This window comes from Delphinapterus leucas, chromosome 21 (genome assembly GCF_059928025.1).
Source record: "Delphinapterus leucas isolate spDelLeu-1000000601 "Yukka" chromosome 21, BTC_Dleu_Yukka2, whole genome shotgun sequence".
In the NCBI taxonomy this organism is placed as follows: Eukaryota; Metazoa; Chordata; class Mammalia; order Artiodactyla; family Monodontidae; genus Delphinapterus; species Delphinapterus leucas.
Window position 1 is genome coordinate 33,611,524 of NC_143149.1, and position 20,841 is coordinate 33,632,364.

Genomic DNA, 20,841 nt, shown 5'->3' on the forward strand with positions numbered 1-20,841 from the left:
GAAGCTACCGAGCCGTTTATCCTGTTCCAACCTGAGTTTACAGTGTTAGTGTGACCTACAAAAAATAGCTGTTTTAATTCTGTTTCAACCAGAATCAGTGTCATTTTCACCAAATGAAAACAAAACAGCCTACCTGATCTCGTGAAGGGAGGCCACACTTAGGAACCGGAGGAAGCAGCATTTATTCTCCTAATAGGAGGCATGTGCCAAAGTGTGTGTTTCCAACAGTTCGTTGGAGTCTCCAATCCAAGGTCTATATAAAAAACTTTTAGCAGGTTCTAGTACCACTGATATCTTGGACTTAAAACCGAGATTAGGGATTCAAAACTGATTTTTTTGGAAAAAAAAAATGACTCTATACTTCATACATGGAAACATTATAAATATGGTAAATAAATATGAATATATACTTACTATCGAGGGCAAAGAATGTTGCCTGCCATCCTAGTAAATAATGACTATTGCCTGCCCGCAAGCGCAAGCTATCAGCCACTGTAGCCTGGCCCCCCCTCCACCCCCCGCCCCCCATTAGTGCCCCATGAGCGGAATTCAGGATGGAGAAAAACAGGATAGTGGCCCTACATAAAGATGCATACCTAAGGAGTAACTTTAATGACCCAGACTCTTGCATCTTCCCATGTGTGTTTTTCAGAGAAACTCTTATATATCCTCACTCCCCCTTACCTCTTTGGAACAGTCCTGCAGAGCTATCTGAGAGGCTGTCTCCCAGGCGATGGTCCTCAGTAAGGTCCCCAAATAAAACATAACTAGTAATTTTAGGTTGTGCATTTTTCTTCAGTCAACACTGTGGTTATACGTAAAGTATAATATGTACTTCGTAATTATAATATTTAAAAATAGACAACCGTGGGACTTCCCTGGGGGTCCAGTGGTTAAGACTGCGACCCCACTGCAGGGGGTACCGGTTGGCTCCCTGGTCGGGGAAGTAAGATCCTGCATGTGGTGTGGTGCGGCCGAAAAAATAATAAAATAAAAACAACTGTAAAGTTAGTGGTGAATTAGTGTGTTAGTTTTAGAGGAAAGTACCAAGAAGATGAGGCTTTAAGGAACACCATGTAAAGCGCCAACGCTACCAAATCCATCAATGTCCAGGCTCTTTTGCTATTTCGCTCATAATACCAGTCTAAAAATGATAACTTTAGTATCTCCCCTCTTATTTTAAAACCTTGATTTTAAAAACTCGATTTTGTTTCATTAGTATCCTCAATGATATCTTTAGGTAAGAGTCATTGCTTTACCCTCAGTCACTCTGATACATTAATTGTATTAGCGCTTTGGGAAGCATTATGGTTCCTAACGCTATTTAATGTCCTCTGATTATGCACAGGAACAGTGTGATTATGCGATCTCTTTGTAGGCTGGGATGGATTGCTCAGTGATAGAATTCTTTCAGCTTTGTAGAAAGGAAGGTAGAAAATTGAATTTAAACAGATCAGGGGACTTCCCTTTGGTCCAGTAGTTAGGACTTGGCGCTTTCATTGCCATGGCCCCGGGTTAAATCCCTGGTCGGAGAACTAAGATCCTGCAAGTGTGGCCAAAAAAAGTAAAAAGATATATATATATACATATATATATATGTATATATATACATAAATATAAAAATCAGGATAATTTTTATCTTACAAAGTGTAGACCAAAAAAAACCAGATTGCTAGCTTAAATTTTTTTTCATTATTTCATTGATTTTAATGTATAAATTGTATAATGTGTAAACTGGCAAAAATGACTGATTAGACTTTAATCTTTAAACTTTATGTTTTGGTTATGGGGTTACAAAACAGAAACCAAAACAAAACTGTGTACCTGTTCCTGAGTCTTTAGTTCTCTAGTGTTGTATTAGGTAACAACCGAAAATTAAACATTTTAAAGCTAGGGCTAAATAAGGGAGCTCTGGTTATAATTTAGATGCCAATCAATTGAGTTTTTGCCAGAATACAAGATAAGACTTGTGGATATTTTCTAGCCAACCTCTTAATTTTGAAAGATCTCCAGATAAATATTTGTCCTAGGGTATCATGCTGGCATCTTAAAGTACAGAAGAGAGGTACCGCACCGTGTGGGTTTTTACATCTTTTGGGCCTCCTTGTCCTGATCTCGAAGCCTCATTGAGCGTCTGGGCACCTGGCTCCCGTTCTCCCTGACAACTTCTAAGTCACATAAGATGCCCAGCATCCAGCATCCAGCATCCAGCCTCAAGCTCCTGGACCTCAGTTCAGTGATTCGTATTAAACTCTATATTGCTTTTTACCTTCCACTTCAAAATCTCAAAACTCATAAACAATCTCTTAACTTTCCTGCCCTCAACTCTCTCCTTGGTTCTTCTTAGCAATTTCCTACTTTCTTCCTCCCTGATGTTAGCTTAACAGATCTATCTTTTCCTCCTAGTTTATCTGCCTCCTCATGCTGTAGCCTTGCTTGGACACTCAGCATGCTCAGCGTCTTTGCTTCTTATCCCACCTGTATCCACTCTTCAGATGAACAGCCCTGGATCCACCCTGTGGTGCATCTTGCTGGATGTTGCGACTGGCTTGAAATAGGGGCAATAACTGTATAGTCAATGAGCATTGAGGAGGCTGAGTCCTGCTGGAGAATAGCACACGCATGTGCAGATTGATGCTGTAAGAGATTCCTGGTCTTAGTATCACTCTGGGCTCTCAACGACTCCACCTCCCACTCTTTCAGTTAGGACTCTGGATCTGTGAACTGATGGGAATTGGGTACTTTCTGTATAGTCATTCAACTCAGATTTCTGCATACCTGGCTTAGACTTTCTCTGATTTTGCAGATCAAGCTGTACTTTGGTGGAGGCTGTCCATCTGTTTTATTCCTGGGAACTTTATGATCAATTAGCCACTGCCACAGACCTTGAGAGCCAAAATGCTCTGATGGCCACTCTGTCCCCGTGTTTTATTATGCTAATTGTGCCTACTTTGTCCTCGATGGTCAAGTGCTGCCACCACACTGCTACCACACAGGGATCCCATTATTCCCATTGAAATGAGGGCGCCCAATTCTACTGCAGTTATCTCCCACCAGCATCTCTGGTGTACAGAGGACAGTTGGCACTAGGACTTTTATGGATTCTGGTGCTCCCTTCACTAAAGCATTTCTGGGCCTCCTGGGTTGTACGGTAGGGGTTGGCTGAGCAGGCTGCACGTAATGAATTAACTCCAACATTCCCATCTCAGTGAGCCAGTATAGTCCTTCCTCTAACATATGCTGGGAAAATTCCAGCCTCTCAATCTAGGCCATCTATGAACCAGTCTTCACAAGCATACTCTTAGAGCCATTTGGCACCTAACAGCTGTTCAACTATCTATAATAGTTGCAGATCCCAAAAGAAGGATCTGCAACTATTATAACAGATCCAACAGAATTCAAAATGGCTGTGATGGATAGGGATGCTGTATGCAGCCCCTGACAAGGCCTAATGGAGCAAAACATGCCCATTTGACAAGCAGTTCCTAGACTGTTACTGGACGTGTTGAACTAGAATTCTTGGTAAGTGAACCCATATTGATAAATTTGGTCCTATCTCATTGAATGATTTATCCTACTTGGTCAATTCCAAGCATCTTGTGGATGTGAGTTGGTAGAATCCTGCAGTTCCTTTGGGATATACTTTTTCTCTTCCTGGTTTTGTAAGTCACTCTTTAGACCATATAGGAATTTCTTTTCCTTAAAAAAAAATGTTTTACCTGGAAATAATTTCAAACTTACAGAAAAGTTACAAGAATAAAAATTGTATAAAAATTATCCATATACTTGTTAGGGGTTGAATTGTGTCCCCCCAGCCCCGCCCAAAACAGATATGCTGAAGTCTTAGTCCTGATACCACAGAATGTAACCTGATTTGGAAATAGGGTCTTTACAGGGGTAATTAAACTTAAGGTCATTAGCTTAGGCCTTAATCCAATATGACTGGTGTCCTTATGCAAAGGGGAAATGTGGACACAGAGACACACACAGGGACAATGCCATGTGAACATGAAGGCAGAGATGGGGGTGACTGTCTACAAGGCAAGGAACACGAAAGGTTTGCAGCAAACCACCAGCAGCCAGGAGAGAGGCCTGGAACACTTCCCCGTCACAGCCTCAGAAGGAACCAACCCTGCTGACACCTTGATCTTGGACTTCCAACCTCCAGAACTGTGAGACAGTAAATTTCTGAGGTTTAAGCCACCCAGTTTGTAGTACTTTGTTTGACCACCTTAGCAAGCTAACGCATACTCTTTACTCAGGTTTACTTATTGTTAGCATTTTATTTCATTTGCTCTATCATTTGCATGAGAGAGAGGATTCTCTCTCTCTCTCAATAAATACATGCATAATATATATTTTACTGAACAATTTGAGAGTAAATTGTATTTGTCATGGCCCTTTATTCCTAAATATTTCAGCGTGTGTTTTCTAAGCATAAGGATATTCTCTTACATAGCCAAGGACAGTGGTCAACTTCAATACCTTTTTTTTTTTTTTTTTGCGGTGCGCGGGCCTCTCACCGCTGTGGCCTCTCCCGTTGCGGAGCACATGCTCCGGATGCGCAGGCTCAGCGGCCATGGCTCACGGGCCCAGCCGCCCCGTGGTATGTGGGATCTTCCCGGACCGGGGCACAAACCCGTGTCGCCTGCATCGGCAGGCGGACTCTCAACCACCGCGGCACCAGGGAAGTCCAACTTCAGTACCTTTAACCTTAATAAAATAGTTTCATCCACTCTACCATCTACATTCCAGTTTTTAAATTGACCCAATAATGTCTTTCACAGAATCCCCCTTCTAGTAAAGGAGCCAGTCTTGGATCAGGTATTGCATTCACTTTCCACTTCGTGTTCCTTGAATCTAGAATATTTCCACAGCCTCTCTTTGCCTTTTATGACATTGACATTTTTGAAGAATGTAGCTCCTCTCCATTTTCTTTTACATAGAAAGTTCCTCATTCTGAGCTCATCTGTTCCTCCTCCTGATTAGATTCAGCTGTGCATTCCCAGGTGGAACACTACACGTGTGGTCTACCCTTCTCTGGGCATCACACGTGGAGGCGTACAATGCCCACCTGCCCCTCACTGGTGACGCTCATTTTGATCATTCAAGGTGTTGTCTGAACTGTAAGTTTTGCAACAGTAAGCAAACTGAGGGAGACACTTTAAGGCCATGCAAATACGCTGCCATTCTGGAATTTTCCTCTCATTATATGCCTGTATATAATGCAGAACAGGCACCCCATCTGCAGCTGTTACAGCCTGGAAGCAAAGAGATAACAGATTCCTTGGAGGCCATCAGAGACGTTTTCTGATTTCAACCAACGCCCTGAGTTGAAAGTTCAAGACACCCAGCTTACCTTTTTCCAATCTACATCTTATTGCCGCAGTAACCAAATGATTTTCCAAGTCTTTTCCCCTCTCTACTCCAGTCCATGCCATGGCAGACCTTATTTTGAGTAATCCTGGTTCCAGGGTGTGCTATGGGTTTCCAGTGGCTCTGAGCCATGTATGGGAACCCCAGAATTCCATCTTGAGAGCCTGTTGTTCAAGGTTACTCTTCATACCATTTGCTCTCTCAGTCAGGGTCCCAAGAGGAAAAAACAAGATACACTCAAGTGGATTTCTGAAGGATTTAATGAATTTACAGCAGTGTGGACAGAGTTAAGAGACCCACAGGGGATGTGGAGGGACCGGGAACCAGCGACAGCAGGATTACCCCTCGCCCTGGAGGCTGAGAGCTGAGGGGCGTCCTGGCAGAGGCTGCTGTTGTAGAATGCCAGCCTCAGCCAAGCTCTTGCACCGATACAGGAAGAGAGAGTGGGCAAGAAGTGCCCCGCTGCCCTCTCCTGCCCTCTGAGCGCCTGCGGTACTTCCCTTCCGTTGGGTGATGCTAACCCCGGGTTAATGCAGCCCCCAGGGGCCACCTTCTGGAGCAGAGAGAGCAGGCAGGGCGCAGAACGGGAAACAAGCAGCACCGGGGCCCTCACTGTCACTGCGAGGACCTGGCTGTGGTCCCCTGTGCTCCTGCTGTGTGCAAATCCACTTGTAACGCTGCTCACTGCAAGGACCTGGCTGTGGTCCCCTGCGTGGTTTCTTTGTTTATTACACCGCTTCTCGAAGAATGTGAAGACAAAACAGCAAACCTCCATTTACCCTTTCTCCTGCCCTTTGTGCTGTTATCGTCACATATATTACCTCTGCCACAATACATTGTTATTATTTTTTCTATAAATGTTTAACTTCTTAAGAATTGAAGAAACCAAAAAATTACCCTTTTATTTTTACCAATATCCTTAGCATTTCCAGTGCTCTTTGTTCCTTCTTGTGAGTCTGATTTCTATATGGTACCATTTTCCTTCAGCCTGAAGAATTTTCTGTAGCATTTCTTACAGAGCGAGTTTGCAGGCAACCAGTTATTTAAACGTCCATTGATCTGAACATATCTCTATTTTGCCTTCATTTTGGCAAGATGTTTTCACTCAATGTAGAATTTTAGGTTGACAGTTGATAGTTCTTATTTGGTTTTGACACTTTAAAGATACCTGTAGGTCCTACTGTATAGTACAGGGAACTATAGCCAGTGTTCTGTGATGGACCATAATGGAAAAGAATATGAAAAAGAATGTATATATATATATGCATAACCGAATCACTTTGCTGTACAGCAGAAATTAACACAACATTGTAAATCAACTCTACTTCAATAAAATAAATTTTTAAAATAAACTAAAAAAAAGATACTCTTGTCTTCTGGCCTCCATTAGTTCTAATGAGAACTTAGCCTTATTTTTATTATTGCCGTTTGCACATACTGTATCTTTTATCTTATGTTTGCTTCTTTTAAAAAAATTTCAAAAATTTTAAAATTGTGGTAAAATATGCATAATGTAGGATTTGCCATTTTAACAGTTTTTAAGTGTGGAGTTCGTTAGTGTTAAGCATATTCACATGATATAGCCAATCTCCAAAACTTTCTCATCTTGCAAAACTGAAATTCTGTGTCCATTAAACAATTCCCTGTATCCCATGCCTGCAGCCCCTGCACCCAAACTTCTGCTTTCTGTTTTTATGAGTTTTACGAGGTACCTAGACCATCTAGGTACCTCCCATAAGTAGAATCATACCGGATTGATCTTTTTGTGATTGGCTTATTTCACTTAGATTAATGTCCTCAAGCTTTATCCATGTTGTATCATAATTTCCCTTGCTTTTTAAGGCTGAATAATATTGCATTGTGTATATACGCCAGTTTTGTTTATTAATTCACCCTTTGATGGATGCAATGCTGCTATGAACCCGTACCTCTTCAAGACCCTGCATCTGCTTGCCTTTGAGATTTTATCTTTACCTTTGGCTATGATCTGTGTAGGTGTGATTTTCTTTTTAGGTGTATTTTCTTTTTTGGTTAGGGTTCACTGATTTTTCTGTCTGTGGGTTTCTTTTTTGATCAGATTTGGGATTTTGATTAAAATTTCTTCAAAGATTATTCCTACTTCATTTTCTGCTTCCCTCCTTCTGAGATCCTAACCACACATGTGTTGGACCCACAGGTCATTGAGGCTTTGTTTTTGTTTCTCTCCTAATATTTTACTCTTTGTGTTTCAGTTTAATGATATATTTTGAGGTATCTTCAAGTTTACTAATCCTTTCTTCTGTTGTGTTTAATCTCCAGTTAATCCCATCCAGTGAATATTTGATTCCAGTTCTTATGCTTTTTTTCAGCATTAGAGTTTCCACTTGGAAACTATATATGTAAATTTTTATAACTCTCCTAAGATTTCTTATCTCTTTCCCCATTATATCCATCCTTTTTTCTAGATTCTTTTTCATGTTATTATTTGTGTGTTTGAGGCATAGTGTTTTATGTCTGTTTCTTTTCTTTTTCTAAAATTATTATTTTTTACTGGAGTATAGTTGATTTACAAGATTGTGTTCCTTTCTTTTTTTAATTAATTTATTTAATTTATTTTACTTTTGGCTGCATCGGGTCTTCGTTGCTTTGCACGGGCTTTCTGTAGTTGTGGCGAGCGGGGGCTACGCTTCGTTGTGGTGCACGGGCTTCTCATTGCAGTGGCTTCTATTGTGGAGCACGGCCTCTAGGCACATGGGCTTCAGTAGTTGTGGCACGCGGGCTCAAGGACTTGTGGCTCACAGGCTCTAGAGCACAGGCTCTGTTGTTGTGGCGCACGGGATTAGTTGCTCCACAGCATGTGGGATCTTCCCGGACCAGGGCTCGAACCCGAGTCCCCTTCGTTGGCAGGCGGATTCTTAACCACTGCGCCACCAGGGAAGCCCTGTTGTGTTCCTTCCTGCTGTACAGCACAGTGAATCAATTATACATATATGTGTATCCACTTTTTTCTAGATTCTTTTCCCATACAGGTCATTAGAGAGTATTGAGTAGAGTTCCCTGTGCTAGACAGTATGTCTTTATTAGTTATCTATTTTATATATAATAATGTGTATATGTCAATCCCAATCTCCCAATTTATCCCTCCCTGACTTTCCCTCCTGATAACCATAAGATTGTTTTCTACAACTGTAACTCTATTTGTTTTGTAAATAAGTTCATTTGTACCATTTTTTTAGATTTTACATATAAGTTATATCATACAATATTTGTCCTTCTCTGTCTGACTTACTTCACTCAGTATGACAGTTTCTAGGTCCATCCATGTTGCTGCAAATGGCACAGTTTCATTCTTTTTTATGGCTGAGTAATATTCCATTATATATATGTACCATGTCTTCTTTATCCATTCCTCTGTTAATGGACATTTAGGTTGCTTCCATGTCCTGGCTATTGTAAACAGTGCTGCAGTGAACATTGGGGTGCGTGTATACTTTTGAATTATGGTTTTCTCCGGATATATGCCCAGGAGTGGGCTTGCTGGATCATATGTTAGCTCTATTTTTAGTTTTTTAAGGAGTCTCCATACTGTTCTCCATAGTGCTTGTACAAATTTACATTCCCACCAACAATGTAGAAGTGTTCCCTTTTCTCCACACCCTCTTAGTGTGTCTGTTTCTATTGACAGATTCTACTTTTTACTCTAGATTACATTTTTTTCTTTGCATTTCTAGTAATTTTTGACTGCATACTGGACCCTTGAGGATTTGTTTTAGAGGCTCTGGATTGTTTTATTTTCTTCAAAAGAATTTTGAATTTTATTTTGGCAGATACCTAAATTAATGTGGACCACTTTTATTTTTATTAAGGCTTAGCTCTAGGCTTTTTAAAGATTGGCGTATTTTGCCCTCAGTTCTAGGGTGTGATCTTTACTTTGCAAGATGGGCGTTCTGGTGTCTCAGCTGAATGGCAAGGACATTGACCAGCGTCTCTCCTTTCTGGATGGGTCAGTGTCTCCCCAGCACTGTGAAATCCCTAATTCCTCTTAGCTTTTGGTCTCTCAGCAGTTTTTCTCTGCTAGGCTTTTCAGAGCCTCATCTTCACAGACAGCTTTAGATTTGTAAAAGGATGCCAGGGAAACCCTTAGGTAGACTTTAGGATTCTTTCTCTGTAGCTCCTTCCTTTCTGATAACCTGCTCCCCAAATTTCACCTGCCTTAGCTGCTCTGAATTCCAATCTCTGTTTTTTTTGTTTTGTTTGTTTGCTTTTTGCCCAGTGAGACAGTTCTCTTCTTGGCCTCCATTTTCCTGCACTATTTTTGGAAAATGCCTCCAGAGAAGAAGCCTGGGTGGCTTTGGAGCTCACCTATGGTGTGGTTCCTTTCTTCCAAGATCACAGCCCTGTGCTGTATACTGCCAGTGCTTGAAGACAGTTGCTTTCTAGTTTTTTAGTTGTTTATAGTGGGAATATAAATGCAATTTGAACTAATCCATCAAGGCCAGAATCAGGAGTTAGTTTAGAAAATTACTATGACCATTTTATCATTAAAAAAATTATTTTTCACTTTGAAAAAAATCCCTCTTCTTATATCATGTCTTCTCCAGGGATAGTTTTTATTTATTTTTTCCTTTGGATGAGCCATACTTCCCTGTTTGTCTGTATGCCTTGTGATTTTTTAATTGAAAACTGGACAAGTAAATCTTATAATGTGGTAACTTTGGAAATCAGATTTTCCCCCTTCCCCAAGGTTTGCTGTTTGACTTTCTAAAAAATTGAGATATAATTGATATCATTTTACAGCTCAAGGTAGTGTTAGGAGTGCCCACGCTCCGCACAGTCAGAAATCAGCCTATAACTTACAGTCACACCTCCGTACTCGTTGTTCCTCCGTATCATCCTTGGATTCAGCCATCCGAGAATTGCATAGTACTGTAATGTTTACTATTGAAAAAAATCCCCGTATGAGTGGGCCCATGCAGTTCAAACCTGTACTGTTTAAGGGTCAACTGTATTAGTTTCAGTGTACAATGTAATGATTTGATACATGTATGTATTGTGAAATGATCACCCCAATAAGTCTGGTTAGCATCCATCACTACACATACCTACGGTTTTTTTCTTGTGATGAAAATTTCTAAGACTTACTCTCTCAGCAGCTTTCAAATATATGACACAGTATCATTAACTGTAGTCGCCATGCTGTAAGTTACATCCCTAGGACTTACTTATTTTATAACTGGAAGTTTGTACCTTTTGACCCACTTATCCATTTTGCCTGCCTCCACACACACCTCTGACAACCATCAATTTGTTCTCTATCTATGAGTTCAGGTTTTTCTTGTTTTTGTTTTAGACTCCACACATGAGATCATACAGTATTTGTCTTTCTCTGTCTGACTTATTCCACTTAGCATGATGCCCTCCAAATCCATGCATGTTGCCATAAATGGCAGGATTCCTTCTATTTTGGCTAAATAAGATTCCATTCTATATATATTACATTTTCCTTGTCCATTTCCAACAATGGTAGACACTTAGATTGTTTCCATGTCTTGGCTATTGTGAATAATGCTGCAATGAACATGGAGTTGCAGATATCTTTTCAAGTTAGTGATTTTGTTTCCTTAGCATATATACCCAGAAGTGGGATTGCTGGAGCACATGGTAGTTCTATTTTTAATTTTTTGAGGAAAAAAACTACTGTTTTTCATAGTGGCTGCACCAATTTCCGTTCCCACCAACAGTGCACAACGGGTCCCTTTTCTCCACACCCTCATCAGCACTTGTTATCCCTTGTCTTTTTGATAATAGCCATTCTAACAGGTGTGAGGTGATATCTTATTGTGGTTTTGATTTGCATTTCCCTGATGATTAGTGATGTTGAGCATCTTTTCATGTACCTATTGGCCACCTGTATGTCTTCTTTGGAGAAATGTCTATACACTTCCTGTGCCCATTTTTAGTCAGATTGAGTTGTTTGAGTTTCTTATATATTTTGGATATTAACTCCTTATCAGGTATGTTTGCAAATATTTTCTCCTATTGAGTATGTTGCCTTTTCATTTTGTTGATGATTTCCTTTGCTGTGCGGAAACTTTTTAGTTTGATGTAGTCCCACTTGTTTAGTTTTGCTTTTGTTGCCTTTGCTTTGGTGTGAAGTCCAAAAAATCATCCCCAAGACCAATGTCAAGGAGCTTACTGCCTATGTTTACTTCTAGGAGTTTTATAGTTTCAGATCTTATGGTAAAGTTTTAAATCCATTTTGCATCAGTTTTGTGTAACTGTTTGGTGTAAAATGGTGGTCCAGTTTTATTCCTCTGCATGTGGTTGTCCTCTTTCCCCAGCACCATTTATTGGAGCAACTGTCCTTTCCTCACTGATTTGACCATATACTCATGGGTTTATTTCTGAGCTCACTATTCTGTTCCATTGATCTGTGTGTCTGTTTCTATGTCAGTATCATAGTGTTTTGATTATTATAACTTCGTAATATAGTTTGAAATCAGTAAGTGTGATGTCTCCAACTTTGTTTCTCTTTCTCAAGATTGCTTTGGCTATTCAAAGTCTTTTTGTGGTTCCAAGCAAATTTTAGGATTTATTGTTCTTTAAAAACTTTTCTTTTTGTGTGTGTAGGTGTCTCTGTGTCAGAGATCAGCCTGAAATGTGTACACTTAAGGTCTTCTCAGGTCTAAGAAAAGCCTGCATCTTGGACATGAGTGTTACCTTTCTAAATTTCCCTGTATGTGTAACTAATCTTTTAGTATCTTGCTCCCAAAAGGGGCAAAAGGGAAAAATGAAGGGAATAAAAGATCCATTGTCTCTTTAAGTCCCCTGAAAGGTGCTTGAGGTGGAGGAGCATGAAACAATGGTGGTGAGAAATACTGCTGACTGCCCCCCTCTGTGTCTGCCCCTCCATTACCAGAGGCAGCTGTTGGTGATCAGAGCCCAGATCCCTGATATTTGAAGGACAAAGTCCTTATTGCCACTCTGGATCCTGCAAGCCCCTCTAAGAACACTGGTACAGCTGGCTGCTGTGGGTTGGGGCGTGGGAGGATGCATAGCTGCACTAGGCTGAAATTGACCAAAAGTAAGCGCAATTTACCAGCCTTGTCCTTGCCTGGAAGCTGCAAGCCTTTGAATAGACTCAGAAATTTTAAAATAATTATGGAAGACAGATTTGGCCAATACCATGTTGTCCAGGTGGAGAGACAAATTCTTAGCACTTCCTACACTGCCATCTTCCCTGCCATCCCAGGCTTATTTAGTCTTACATTCTGGTACAGTGCATTTTAAATTCTCATGTCAATTCTCTAATTTAACAATTATAAAAACTGACTTCAAGTTGCTATGTGGAATTTAAAATTATTGAGAGCAGTAGCTTAAATTAATTTATACATACATTTTAAGGCCTTCTTCAAGATATACTCCAGATTATGCAAAGGATGCTTGGTACCTTCGCCAAAAGAAAGCACGTTTGTGTGTATGAATAATATGTAGAGCATAGCAAAGCAGTAGAGAAAGGATTGGGATCCTGGGGAATTGTAGCTTAGAGACAATCTTAAAACCATCTGATTGGCCACTGTAATAACAGTAAGAAGGTGGCATAAATTTAGATAAAAAATCTTACTACCAGGCTTCCCTGGTGGCGCAGTGGTTGAGAGTCCGCTTGCCGATGCAGGGGACACGGGTTCATGCCCTGGTCCAGGAAGATCCCACGTGCCGCGGAGCGGCTAGGCTCGTGAGCCATGGCCGCTGAGCCTGTGCATCCGGAGCCTGTGCTCCGCAACAGGAGAGGCCACAACAGTGAGAGGCCCACGTACAGCAAAAAAAAAAACTTACTACCCAAAGCAATCTACAGATTCAATGTAATCCCTATCAAACTACTAATGGCATTCTTCACAGAACTAGAACAAAAAATTTTACAATTTGTATGGAAACACAAAAGACCCTGAATAACCAAAGCAATCTTGAGAAAGAAAAATGGAGCCGGAGGAATCAGGCTCCCTGACTTCAAACTATACTACAAAGCTACAGTACTCAAGACAGTATGGTACTGGCACAAAAACAGACATATAGATCAATGGTACAGGGTAGAATGCCCAGAGATAAACCCACGCACCTATGGGCACCTAATTTACGACAAAGGAGGCAAGAACATACAATGGAGAAAAGACAGCCTTTTCAATAAGTGGTGCTGGGAAAACTGGACAGCTACATATAAAAGAATGAAATTAGAACACTCCTTAACACCATACACAAAAAAAACCTCCAAATGGGGTAAAGGCTTAAATGTAAGACCAGACACTATAAAACTCTTAGAGGAAAACATAGGAAGAACACTCTTTGACCTAAACCACAGCAAGATCTTTTTTGACCCACCTCCTAGAGTAACAGAAATAAAAATAGAAATTAAAAAATGGGACTTAATGAAACAAAAAGCCTTTGCACAGCAATGGAAACCATAAACAAGACAAAAAGACAACCCTCAGAATGGGAGAAAATATTTGCAAATGAAACAACAGACAAAGGATTAATCTCCAAAATACACAAACAGCTCATGGAGCTCAGTATCAAAAAACCCAAACGATCCAGGTAAAAAATGGGCGGAAGACCCAAATAGACATTTCACCAAGGAAGACATACAGATGACCAAGAGGCACGTGAAAAGATACTCAACATCACTAATTATTAGAGAAATGCAAATCAAAACTACAATGAGGTATCACCTCACACCCGTCAGAATGGCCATTATCAAAAAATCTAGAAACAATAAATGCTGGAAAGGGTGTGGTGAAAAGGGAACCCTCCTGCACTGTTGGTGGGAATGTAAATTGATAAAACCACTATGGAAAACAGTATGGAGGTTCCTCAAAAAACTAAAAATAGAACTACCATATGACCCAGCAATCCCACTACTGGACATATACCCTGAGAAAACCACAATTCAAAAAGAGGCATGTACCCCAATGTTCATTGCAGCACTGTTTACAATAGCCAGGTCATGGAAGCAACCTAAGTGTCCATCGACAGATGAATGGATAAAGAAGATGTGGCATGTATATACAATGTAATATTACTCAGCCATAAAAAGAAACAAAATTGAATTATTTGTGGTGAGGTGGATGGACCTAGAGTCAGTCATACAGAGTGAAGTAAGTCAGAAAAAGAAAAACAAATACTGTATGCTAATGCATATATATGGAATCTAATAAAAAAGAAAATGGTACTGATGAACCTAGCTGCAGGGCAGGAATAAAGAGGTAGACATAGAGAATGGACCTGAGGACATGGGGTGGGAGGGGGAAGCTGGGACGAAGTGAGAGTAGCATCGACATATATACACTACGGAATGTAAAATAGTTGGCTGGTGGGAAGCAGCAGCATAGCACAGGGAGATCAGCTTGGTGCTTTGCAATGACCTAGAGGTGTGAGATAGGGAGGATGGGAGGGAGGCTCAAGAGGGAGGGGATATGGGGACATGTGTATGCATATGGCTGATTCACTTTGTTGTGCAACAGAAATTAACACAGTATTGTGAAGCAATTATACTCCAATAAAGATCTATTAAAAGAAAAATCTTACGTTGCTGTGCGATAACATCTTTTGCAGTTCTCAGGCAGAGCCCCAGTGAGGAGAGACTCCTTACCCACAGTCGTGTTCTTCTTGTATTAGGCATTCTCTTAAGGCTTCATTCTACTTTTAAATGTTTTCCTTGGACTCCCTACATCATTTATACATCATCATGCATTTTGTTATTTTCATAAGGGCTTGCTTTGTTTCTCCAATTAGATGGCAATCTCTTTGAGGTCAAGCATTATATTTTCATTCTTTTTAATGTTACACACTATTGGGAGCAGTTTTATTCAATTACTATTTTATAATTAATTTTTCAGAGCATGAGAAATCTAAGGTCTGTTAATGTGTGATTTGTCAGGATGCAAATACTTTTATTTTAGAAGCTCCTACGTTAATAGGAGTTCTGACGGCAGTGAAAGCAGATATTCTTCTTGATAGAGGAGTGTGATTTCCTAATTTTGGCTCAAACTTTGTTCAAAACTTTTGTTCCTGCTGGATCCTATTTGGCATATTAGTAATTCATTGATGTGTATATAGGTTGATAGCTTGATATATTAAATTTGGTTGTAGGCATTAAACAAAATAAATGAAACCATTGCAAATTGGAAGAGGGTATTATTATTCAATTTTCACTGTAGAACACCTTGGAGTAGTTTGAGAATCACTACCATCAATCATCCAAATATCCCACAAATTTAACAGTCAAGCATTAAAAATTTATTCCCTAGATAGTATCTTTTGTAAAACCCATCGTTTTTATTCATTAGAATTGTGAAACACTAAAAGTTCTAAAAATAATATAGAATTACCATAGAAATTAGAAAAGTGCAGAAAAGCACAAGGAAGAATATATAAATCACTCGTAATTCCATCATTCAGAAATAACTGATATTACCACGATCTATGCAGTCATTACAAATTTTTTCCATTTATATTTTATTCTTTTAAAGAAAAAGATAAACAATCCAATAGAAAAAAATGGGCAAGAGATTAAAACGGGCCCATTATATAAGACAATGTGTAAGTGGCTAATAAATCCATTAGAAATAACGAAAATACAAATTGCAATCACAAGATACTACTCTATAACCATACAACTATTAACATTAAGAAAGGCTAACAATACCCAGTATTATTAAGGATGTGGAACAATGGAAACTCTTGCACCACTGATGAGAGTGTCAACTTGTTGCAGGAAATTAGGAAAACTGACATTATCTGCTAAAGCTGAAGATTCACATATCATTGTCTTAGCAATCCCACCCCTAAATATTTACTCAACAGAATGTGTGTTCCTATGTAATAAAAGGCATATAGAAGCATGTTTATAGGAGCATTATCCATAATAGCCACAAATGTCCTTCAAGAGCAGAATGAATAAATACATCATGGTCTATTCACGCAAGGACTTAGAAAGGCTTTCTCCATCTGGTACACAACAATGAAAAACGGCTACTCTCTACAAGGTCGGGGAGTGGAAGAGGCCAGACCTAAAGTGCCCACACCATGTAATTGCATTTACATAAAGTTTGAAAACAAACAAAATAAGCCAAAGTGTTTACAGTGTTTTCTTTATAGTTTTACCACACAAGTGGTAAAACTATAAAGAAAAATAAGGGAATAATTACACTCATGTGGTTCATTTGGGGAGAAGGGAGGGGTGAAGACTGGCAGGTGGCAGGAAGACACTGAGATGCTTGAATCATTCTATTTCTGGACCCAGTGGTGCTTACAAGATACTCACTTTGTGATCAGTCAGATCTACCTGTTTCTTTTGTACACTCTTTCTTATGTTATATTGAACAATAAAAATTCTTAAAAGGAAACAAAAGTATTGCACTAGACATTGCTTTGAAATTTGCTTTTTACAAAACAGTATCTTAATAATGTTTTCAATGCCATTAAGTCTTCTACTTTTTATTGCTGTATAGTATTCCATGAATTAGGTTCATTATAATCGGATGTTTAGTTGTTTCCAGATTTTTAAATATAAATAATAGTTTGCTAAACATCTTTGTAAATATACATTTTCAGATGTACATGAGAGTTTCATTTGGATATATTCTGAAAGATGGAGGTATTTAAATAAAATGAATGCATTTTAAAGTTTTTTTTTTAAAGTTAAATGTGTCAAATTACTCTCCAGAAACATTTTGACATATCAGATTCCCAAAAGCATTGCGGGAGAATGCTAATTCTCTCCACCCCCAACATTAGGTTTTGTCATTTTATTAATCCTTTCCAATTTGATCAATCACATTCTTATTTTTGCTTGAATTTTGAATTTTTTATAATTAGAAAGTTTGACCTTTTAAAAATATGTTTACTGAACATTGTTGGTCTCCTATGAATTACCTTTGCTTGCTTTTTAATTGGGATGTTAATTTTTTCCCTTATTCTTTAAAAAAGTTTAAAATAAGAATATTAATCTTTTGCTGTCACATATACCTTTCCCAGAGTTCCTTTTAATTGTACTTATGATGCTTTTAAAAATAGTATTTTTACTGTAAAATAAAACATGGATATAGAAGACCACACAAAACAAACATATAGCTTTGTGAATTGTTCTAAGGCAAACATCCTTGTAACAACCATCAGGGAAAGAAATAGAACTTTTGTCTCCCCAGAGATCCCCTTCATGTGCCCATCATTATCTCTCTCCCCCTCCTCCCACAAGTAACCACTATCCTGACTTTTATAAAATCACTTCCACATGTATCTGTCATAGACTGAATGTTTGTGTCCCCCTCCTCAAATTCACATACTGAAACCTAATCCCCAAGGTGATGGTACTTGTAGGTAAAGACTGCAGTCTGTGGACCAGGAAGCTGACTCTCACCAGACACCGGATCTGTTGGTGCCTCCAACTTGGTCTCCCCAGTCTCCAGAACTGAGAGAAATAGATTTCTGTTGTTTATAAGCCACCTAGTCTATGATTTTTATCATTATGCTTTATTACTTTTAGCTCTATTGAGGTATAATTCACAAATAAAATTGTAAGATATTTAAAGTGTACATAGTGATGACCTAATACATTGTGAAAGGAATCCTCCCAACTAGTTAATCAACACATCTGTCACCTTATTTATTTCTATACACACACACACACATATATATATATATATGTATGTTTTGTTTTTTTTTTTTAGAGAGGGTGAGAACATTTAAGTTCTACTCTCTCAGCAAATTTCAGTTATATGATACAGAGTTAGCCACTTTGGTCCCCATGTTATAGTTTAGATCCTTATATATCTTATATATCTTATAGCTGAAAGTTTGTACCCTTTTACCAACCTCACCCTGTTTCCTCCATCCCCAAGCCTCTGGAAACCACTTTTCTACTCTTTGTTTCTATGAGTTTGACCTTTATTTTAAGATTCCACAAATAAATGATACCATACTGTATTTGTCTTTCTAGTCTGGCTTATTCATTTAACATAATCCCCTCAAGTTCCATCCATGTTGTCAAAGTGGCAGGGTTTCCTCCTTCCTCATAGCTCAATAATATTCCTGTGTGTGTGTGTATGTGTGTGCGTGTGTCTGTGTGTGTACCATATCTTCTTTAACCACTCATCCACTGATGAACATTTAGCTTGTTTCCATGTCTCGGCTGTTATAAGTAATGCTGCAATTGAACATGGGAGTGAAGATATCTTTTCAAGTTAGTGTTTTCATTTCCTTAGAAAGTACCCAGAAGTCAGATTGCTCCATCATATGGTAGTTCTATTTTTAATTTCTTGAGGAATCTCCATACTGTTTTCCAGAATGGCTGTACCAATTTACATTGGGGCACAAGAGTTCCCTTTTCTCCATATCCTTGACAAATCTTAACTCTGGTCTTTTTCATAATAGCCATTCTGACAGTTGTGAGGCAATATCTCATTGTGGTTTTGATTAAAATTTCCCTGATGATTAGTGATGTTGAGCAGATTTTCATGCTCAACACCGATTTTTCTGCATGTGAGTGTCTGGTACATAGTTTGAATAGTTTTGGTTTGTTTGTTGTAAATTAATCGACCATATATGCATGGGTTTATTTCTGGGCTTGCTATTCTGTTCCACTGATCTATTTTTATGCCAATACCATAGTGTTTAGATTACTATAAATTAGTAATATAACTCGAAATCAAGAAGTATAATGCTTCCATCTTTGTTCTTTCTTAAGATTGCATTGGCTATTCAGGATCTTTTGTGGTTCCATATGACTTTTAGATTGTTTATTCCTATTTTTGTGAAAAATATCATTGGAATTTTGATAGGGATTCTGTTGAATTTGTAGATAACTTTGGGTAGTATGGACATTTAAACAATATTAATTTATCTTTTTTTTATCTGAAATTTATCTTTTCATTTATTTGTGTCTTCTTCAATTTACTTCATCAGTATTTTATAGCATTCAGTGTATTTAATTTTTGATACAGTTGTAGATGGGATTGTTTTCTTAATTTCTCTTTCTGATAGTTTGTAATTAGTGTATAGAAATGCAACTGATTTTTGTACATTGGTTTTGATCCTGCAACTTATTGAATTCATTTATTAGTTCTAACAGTTTTTTGGTGAACTCTTTCTATATATAATATGTCATCTGCAAGTAGATAATTTTATTTCTTCCTTTCTGATTTGGATGCCTTTTTTTTTTTCTTGCCTAATTGCTCTGACTAGGACTTCCAGTACTATGATGAATAAAAGTAGCAAGTGTGGGCACCCTTGTTTTGTTCTTGATCTTAGAAGAAAAGCTTTCAGCTTTTCACCATTGAGTATGATGCTAGCTGTGTGTTTGTCATATGTGTCCTTTATTATGTTGGGATACATTCCCTCTATACCCACTTTGTTGAGAGTTTTTATCATGAATGGATATTGAATTTTATCAAATGCTTTTTCTGCAACTATTGTTATGATCATATGGTTTTATCCTTTGTTTTGTTAATGTGGTATATACCACATTGACTGATTTGTGGATGTTAGACCATCCTTGCATCCTTGGAATAAAATCCACTTCGTCATGGTGTATGATGTACTGTTGAATTTGGTTTGCTAATATTTTGTTGAGGATTTCACATCTGCGTTCATCAGGGATATTGGCCTGTAATTTCCTTTTTCTGCAGTGTCCTTGTCTGCTTTTGATATCAAAATAATGCTGGCCTCATAAAATGCGTTTGGAAGTGTTTCCATCTCTTTTATTTTTTGGAAGAGTTTGAAAAGATTTGGTATTAGTTCTTCAACTGTTTGTTAGATTTCTTTGTTGCCAGATTTTTGATTACTGATTCAATGTCCTTACTACTAATTTGTCTGTTCAGATTCTCTGTTTCATCATGATTCAGCCTTGATAGGTTTTATGTTTCTAGGAGTTTATCCATTTCTTCTAGGTTGTCCATTTTGTTTTGGTGTATAATTTTTTATAGTAGCCTCTTTAATCCTTTGTATTTGTTTGGTATCACTTGTAATGACTCCTCTTTCATTCCTAATTTTATTTATGTGAATCCTCTCTCTCTCTTTCTGGTGAGTCTAGGTGAGGATTGTTTATTTGCCTTTGAAAACCAGTTCTTAGTTTTATTGATCTTTTCTTATTGCCTTTTTATTCTCTAATTCATTTATTTCTGCTCTGATCTTTTTTATTTCCTTCCTTCTACTACCTTTCAGCTTAGGCTGTTCTTCTTTTTCTAGTTCCTTGATGTATAAAGTTAGGTTGTTTATTTGAAAGTTTTTTTTTTTTCCTTAAGGTAGGTATTTATCACTATGAACTCCCCTCTTAGAACCACTTTTGTTACATCTTATCAGTTTTGGTATGTGGTATTTCTATTTTCATTGGTCTCAAGGTTTTTTTTTTTTTTTTTTTTGCTGTACGCGGGCCTCTCACTGTCATGGCATCTCCCGTTGCGGAGCACAGGCTCTGGACGCACAGGCTCAGTGGCC